The sequence below is a fragment of the Epinephelus moara genome, chromosome 9 (genome assembly GCF_006386435.1).
Source record: "Epinephelus moara isolate mb chromosome 9, YSFRI_EMoa_1.0, whole genome shotgun sequence".
Taxonomy (NCBI): Eukaryota; Metazoa; Chordata; class Actinopteri; order Perciformes; family Serranidae; genus Epinephelus; species Epinephelus moara.
In genome coordinates this window covers 37,789,402-37,797,494 of record NC_065514.1, presented here as the reverse complement: position 1 = coordinate 37,797,494, position 8,093 = coordinate 37,789,402, and positions in this window count along the sequence as shown.

Sequence of the window (8,093 nt, the reverse complement as noted above, 5' to 3'; positions counted from 1 at the left end):
ATCCTGGGCTAACTCCTGTAGACTCTGAGTAATATTGTCCCTCTCATTAAGGGCTTGGCCTGAGGCATCCCAGGCATGCTCGATAGGGTTCATATCAGGGGAGCAAGCAGGCCATGGCATCTGCTGCACCCCTTCTGTATCAAGAAATTCTCTCACTGCAGCTGCCCTATGTGCTCTTGAGTTGTTGTCTTGCAGCCTTAAGTTGTTCCCATAGACCCCTCTTGCGTGTGGGAGGCAATGGTTCTCCAGGATGTCCCGGTACACAACGGTGTTGACGGTTCTCACCACGTAATCACTCCGCCCTTTGTCCTCCATCTATACGGTCAAGGATATAGCAGCTCTCATCCATAAAGACAACATGTCGCCAGTGCTCAAGCTGTAATCTTCTGTGCTCCCTAGCCCAGCGAAGTCGAGCAACTCTGCGTTGAACAGTAACCATGGTAACCATAACCATGCTGAAGCAATCTTCGATTTACAGTTTGGCGGGAAACGTTGATTCCATGGTGTCTTCTCCACAAATGACGAAGGCTGCTTGCTGGTATTTTCTGATTTCTATGACACAGATTAAGCAGTTGCAGATCATCTTGTCTGGTAGTTAGTCATGGTCGTCCTGGAGATTTTCGTGGCCTCAAATGACCCTCCTCTCAATGATGTTTGAGGATTTTACAGACTGCACTCCACAAAAGGAAATCAGCATTATTGGCTTGTTTGTGTCCCTCCTGTCGGAGTGCAAGCACTTTTTGGCATATTGCCAGTGGCATCAGATGAGGTGTGGCCTAGGGAACTTCTGTGTCAAATTTAGTTGAATATTATACAGCCAATTCTGAAAACATGGACTTACTGCATACAGACTTTAAGCAGGAAAAGAACAACACAGTGAATGTCTTGTCTTTTATAGCGCCAAATAATTGGTACACATGAATTTGTTTTACCTGGGTAATTGGGACTCAGTATGTAATCATTGCACCTGGTCAAAGGTGATTAAAAACAATAAATAAAAACAATAATGTGTCTCAAAACAAAATTATTCCAACTTTATGGGCAACATTGTGCATATATATATATATATATATACATTATATATATGCACAAATGATATTTGGGAATTTAAGAGATAATATTGCAAGTCAACAAAGTCCTATTTTGTTGTAAAACTGTTGAAGTATTAGACTGTGAAAATATGAAATTAGAAAGACTACACAAGTTGCATAAGTGATGTCATAGCTTTCTCTGTTGCTGAAGCTACGATGCCTGTGTGTTTCATACCGGCTGGAATAAACTCACACAGACAGCTGGTGTTGCTCGTTCTTTCACTTTACAGCTGGATTAAACACATCCGGTGAGATAACCTCACATGCGCACATGGATTTTTAGCAATGTTACCTAGCTAGCTGGTGTTGGTGACGTATATTGTGTGAGCTCCACAGCTTCCACACACTCACTGAGGACCATGTATATCCACAGTCAATTTATACTGACTTTAGTATATTAATAATATTGATCCTAAAGCAACATTTATTTTTTCATATGACATTTTACTTGTTCTACCGACACCCATTGATCCAGAGGCTGTATAATAAAACATGGATTTGGCACCCATAATGGGACCAGCAAGTTTCTCAAGGGATGCCTGAGAGCTTGGATCTGGATTTACTGGTCCAGAATATGGAGCTTTATCCCTATCTTTATTCAAGAGAGTGGTCTATCAGTTTGAGAGCATTATTTATTGATTTCACGTTCAAAAATCCTGCCCTCGCACTCAAATAGCCTCTGCTTGCACTTGGATCTACTCTGTTTCTGCTCAAACTGTGTGCTCGCACTCAGATACCATGTTGCTTGCACAGATTTCCTGCTCTAGCTTCGGCTTTTCTCCTCGCGCTCAAACTGTTTCTGTGCGCTTGAGGAATTTCTGCTCTCAGATTTCTGCCCTGCGCTTGGATTTTTTTGTGTAACAACCCTGTCAAAATCCCCCAACCAATAGAATGCCAGATTTACTGTTGACCAATGAAATGATCCCTGCCTCCTTGTGGGTGCGCTCGGCTTTAGTTTTACAGCGTCCTGTCCGGGCGGGTACTCTTTAACTGGGTTCATCCACTCCCACCCTCCAGGGAAAGCCCTGTAAATTAAATGTTCTTCCCTTGCTTTCTTTACCACTTTTGGAATAAAGGGACTGTTAATTTACACACGTGCGCCATATATATATATGATATCTTTAAAGTTAATACTCTTTTGTCCCAGCTCATCAAACGTCTCTGTTACGTTGGCTTTGGGTCGGCCCAGTGCCGTAGAATATACCCGCCCACATATGGAAGTCGCCACTGAAGAGGGAATTTCATCTCCGCGGTGTTTGTTTGGAACTGAGCTCGCAGGACACAGCATCTCATCGCAGTTGGTTTCAGTAGGCTGACCAAACGTCCTCTTTTGCCCGGACATGTCCACATTTCACGTCCCGTCCGGGGCGTCCGGGGGGGTTTTATAAACTGATGATAATGTCCGGTTTTCCGTGTGTTTGTGTGTGTGTGTTAGAGCGCGGCACGAGCCGCATATTTCTGCCAAACCCGAACCGAGCCCGACATTATTTAATGACCAAAGCACTGAGTTTGTGTCACACAGTTGTTAACGGTTACAGGCTATTTAACAGGCCGGGCATGCTCAGTGGAGAGGGAGACCTCCGTGTTTGAGACGGGAGCGGGAGGCGGGAGGTCCGATGCTTCCAGCGAGAGGAGATGGAGACATAAAACAAAATAAGATAAAATAGGAAAAACGTGTCTCCCTCTTTTATTTTATTTTCAGCGTTTAATCAAGGCGGAGGCGGGCGGCTGGATGTCCGAGACTTCCAGCAAGGAGAGAGGTAGAAACAAACAGCCAATGTGTGTCTCTGTGTGTTATGTTCAGGTGTTGTCACGTAAATAACAGTGCCCAAGCAATAAACAGGACAGACAATAGGATTTTATTTATTTTTACACTACATTTTTACTGAAAGCTGACCGAATCCGACCTGAGCCCGAATACAATTTATATAGCTATAACAGGTCGGGCCGGGTTTGGTCAAAAATGTAGCTCTACATTTTTGACCAAACCCAGCCCGACCCGTCGGGTACCGTCGGGCTTTGATCGCCACACTCTAGTGTGTGTATGTGTCCCCTATAGAGGCCTATCTGAATTTCTGTCTTTGAGAGATATTATTTTGTAATAAAACTGAATTTTCTATCCATACATATAAATTTTAAATATATTAAAATGATAAGGCGTCTTTGAGTAAACTGCGAGTATCATTTAAGTAGTCCTGGCCGGCCGAGTGTCCTCTTTTTTGGAAATCAAAATATGGTCACCCTAGTTTCAGGTAAGCTAACTGGAATAAATTGGCAGAAAATAGCTATGTTATTTATTCTGTGACCATTAAAAGAGGTTCCTGGTGAGTGGTGAGGCACGACTGAGTGTATATAGCACATGTCCCCACCAGCTAAAGCTGATAGCTTGTTTAGCTCATGTTAGCTAACAGTCTAAAACTGTGGTGTTTTCACTTTATTTTCCCTAGTTGATGTTATCTGCGTATGTGGTTATCGTGAGCACTCGTTTTGGGTTAAAAGTGGAAGTGCCCGGAGCTGCCACCCGTGGTCCCGGGCAGGGCTCGAGACTTGGGATCCACTCACCTATGGTCTCGCCCGGGCCTGACCTCCGCAGCCCCCCAGCCTGACCTCCGCGGCCTGGACGGATGCCCAAGTGTGGGTGAGAGGAGCGGAGAGGACCGCGGAGGTCAAATAGTGAAATTTAAGAATGCCTTTGTCTTCGATATGTTGTTAATGTGATTTTATGGGCAATTTATCAGTCGAGGTCTCCTCCTCTGCAAAGCAAACTGACCCGGTGGCTACAGGTAATAGCGCAGTTTTGAAACCACTGTTTTTCCAAGATGAAGGACTGATTGTTGAGCTGCTGTTAACAGAGTTAACGGATCCCATTATTTAACCGTTTGTCAAATTGACTTTTGTCTCTTCATTGTGCACACTTACACACGAAATAGGGTAACAGTCAGCTATTCTTGAATGTTAGCACTGATTTCTCACATTGAATGGTGAAATATTTGTAGTTTGAAAAGCCTGACCTAAATGAATAAAGGTCGTAGTCAACGAAGCATATGAATATTAATGAAGGAGCGCCTACTGAGCGCAGCTTCTTTTATTGATCATTTGAACGTCGCGTGGTGGTCATTTTCGATTAAAGGCCGACGTCTCAGCGACGCTATCTGGGGTGAGTGCTGATATAACATCACTGGGACATGTAACAGTAAAATCACTCCACTCACAGGTGTTATAAATATAAATACAACCGTTAATTAACCAACTGTCACACTCACTACATTGACGCAAACTGACACTATAGCGTTACACCAAGAAGATGGATATTTTCCCCAAAATTACATTTGAATTAAATTATGAGTGGTCGTCAGGAGAGGACGAGGAAAAGGAAAGCCAGGACTCTTCAGTGCAGACCTCCAGGTGTGTTTGAATCCGGCTGTGCCAACATCCAGGTTTGCCAACGTTTCATCAGCCGAACTGGACTAAGTTACACAGTTGCAGATCAATGTAAATACAAAGTAGTTTGTGAGTTCCTGGCATGTGTCAGAGCAATAAATAGAACATCTATCCATTTATCGCTCTGGCGTGTGTGCTGTGTTGCCTAGCAACAGACTGGGGGAACTGGGTTTTTTTCGCGGAGCTACATAACATACTTAAATGATTTATTTCATCACCTTTTGTTAACATTTCCTTACTCAGCATTGCTGTTTAAGCTGTTGTTGAACTGTTGTATAAAAGCAATATCACACTCGAGGTCGTGACGTTGTACTGTATATAGTCACACGGCTGTAATTGTCTTCGGCACTCGGTCTGTAGCCTCGTGCCATAGTGCCCATGACTGAATCACAGCCGTGACGATATACAGTACATCACTCCCTCTCGTGAGATATTGCTTAAATATATACATATATATATGTAAGGGATAATAGTGAGCCGGTGACTGTTGAAAAATAACTCCTGACAGGGGAACCCGGTTAAAGAGTACCCGCCCGGACTGGACGCTCTAAAACTAAAGCGAGCGCGCCCACAAGGAGGCAGGGATCATTTCATTGGTCAACAGTAAATCTGGCATTCTACTGGTTGGGGGATTTTGACAGGGTTGTTACACAAAAAAATCCAAGCGCAGGGCAGAAATCTGAGAGCAGAAATTCCACGAGCGCACAGAAACAGTTTGAGCGCGAGGAGAAAAGCCGAAGCTCGAGCAGGAAATCTGTGCGAGTAACATGGTTATTTGAGTGCGAGCAACATGGTATCTGAATGCGAGCACACAGTTTGAGCAGAAACAGAGTAGATCCAAGCGCAAGCAGAGGCTATTTGAGTGCGAGGGCAGGATTTTTGAACGTGAAATCAATAAATAATGCTCTCAAACTGATAGACCACTCTCTTCAATAAAGATAGGGATAAAGCTCCATATCAGAACATCTGATCTGATCATATGAAGAATAGAGCCCTGTTGGAAGGATTAACATGCACCATGGCTGAGACTCACAGTTGCAGCAAACACTCCTGAAAATCCTTTGAAACATAATGTAACCACACAAACGTTCCAGTGGCTTCACAGAGCATCTCTACACCAGCTGAAAATTTTGTTTTTGCTTATGTCCAGTGGTTTAACTTGCTGCCGTGATGCACAGGTGTACTCCAGGGTGTATCAGACCACTGTGACATCCATGCCGGATGTGGTTACAGCTGCAACAAAGCAAACATATGACCACAATGAGAGCAGTGAACCCATGCTTTTAAGGTGAACTCATTCAAAAGCACATGCCCCATGCTCAGCACTGTTAGTCGTTATAACTTGATGCAGGTGATGGTAGGAAACATCGGTTTGAGAGTAAATAAGTAGATGCAACACACACACGAGGGCTGAATTGCTTCTTTTAATCTAATCTTCATTGAAACATTACAAACAACGCGTTTCACCCATGGCTTCATCAGGTTTGCTATACAACCTGTGTTTTTAACAAGGCTGCGGCTGCACTGAATCTAATCAGCAGCAGGGTGGATCATGTGCTGAGTAGACTTTATATAGTCATGTCTACATGCCTATCACCTGAGAATACCACATATCATATAAACAATTAGACATATTACATAACATACATATTAAAAGAGATAGTTGTAAATAACCCATCATCTTTAAAAAGATCATTACCATAACTGATAACTATGTATATATTCTTACATCAAGGGGAAGGTGAGGGATGGTAGTCAGTAGGAGAGGAGAGGGGAGTGTCCTGCCTTTCTTCTTCCTCAATCTGGTCTAATTGTCTGTAAGAAGAAGAAACATTCATTGAATCAATCATGACAGAAGAAGAAACAACAAACATCTTAAAATCACAAATTAATGGGTACGATCAGAATGACTTTCATGGAGTATTCAACTACATATCCCAAGAAGTTGAGGGGAAGTAGTAAGGAGGGTCCTGCCTCTCTTCACCATAACTCAGATACAGTTATCTATAAGTAGAAAAGGCAAGCATTAACTCAAAAATCATACAAAAACATGCATAAATTCATTTCTGTAACCGCTCATCCTCTTGGGGGTTGCTGGGGGGCTGGAGCCTATCCCAACTGACATTGGGCAAGAGGCACGCCAGACTATCGCAAGGCTAACACATAGAGTGTAGGAGCAATAGCTTTTTGCACTTGTCATAAATTTAGGGGCACCACCCTCCTGATGGAGGGAAGTGACTAATCAAATTAATAACTCTGGAAACCAATTATTAATTAGCCAGTACACTTGTCAATCATGAATCAATCTCAATGGGATGAATTCTCTATACAGGGATCTTAGTTCCTGCTCAAAAGAAATATCCACAGACAACAACTTGGCAATAAATGAAGATTATAGAGTAAATGAATAGTAAATGAGGATGATATGAAATGACACAAAATCAACAGTATGTATAAATGGATTAAGGCAAGAGGTAACACTTCTGGCAGTTATTCAGTTTGGCGATAGTGGGAGTATGTGACTAGAGATAATAGATAGAGATTATAGATAAATTGGGGACACAGGGATGCACAAAGCCATTTACCTAACGAAACCTAAATTAATATCAAAATGACTAAGTCTCCTATTCGACCTCAACTCTCATCACAACACAGCAGCTGCATCAGATGAGGGAAGTTTTCCTACTTTTAGCAGCGTTGACTCAGGCTGATGTTTCTCAGAGGACCCCGGACTGTCACTTTGCAGCTCCCGGGCTTCTCAGCAGAATGAAGCCGGCTGGATTATTATTATTAATGTATATAAAAAAATGTTGCAATTGGCTGGCTTTGTCGCTTCAGCTATAATGTTACTGAAGGCACAGACAAAAAGAAAGAAAACTCAGGACAGACAAGACAATCCTGGATGTGGCGAGCAAAACTTAAAAGTTTAAAACAATTTCGATCGTAAAAAAAAAGAGAGTTACGCAGGAACCGAGTATAAAAGCGTAACAGGTTAAAGCATAAAAAGTATAACTAGAAGGAAGGACAGCAAAAGAAAAAAGAGGAAAAAAGTAAAAGGAAAGTGGAAAGGAAAAGTAAAGTAAAAAAGAAAGGAAAGTGCGGAGATCACTAGTTTTATCCGACCAGGTTGAGTGGGCGTGTTTGAGGCAAGGTGGGTCTCTTAGTTTAGACATTACTTTATTTCGGAGGAAACTTAATGAACTTTATTTTGCGAGATTATATACTTTAACATGTTACGCACAATAGACATATAGGGTTCTAGTTTCCCGGCGCAGCACAGGGTGGCGCAGGGTGGCGAACCCCGTGCGCTCAGTTTGGTAGTTTGGCAGCCTGAGGTGCGCTGAGATGGGTGTGGTGGCACAGCAGGGGGAGGTGTCGACAGATCCAGCTTGGTGCAGTGACAGCTTCGTGCCAAAAGGCTTCGCCGAAGGTGCGCTAAAACCTCACAGGCAGGTTTCCAGAATATCAGGCACATTAATAATGCAATAAATACCCCAAAAACCACTATTCAATGCAACTATCTGCAATCAGCACATACATGTATCTTTATATCGACTGTCC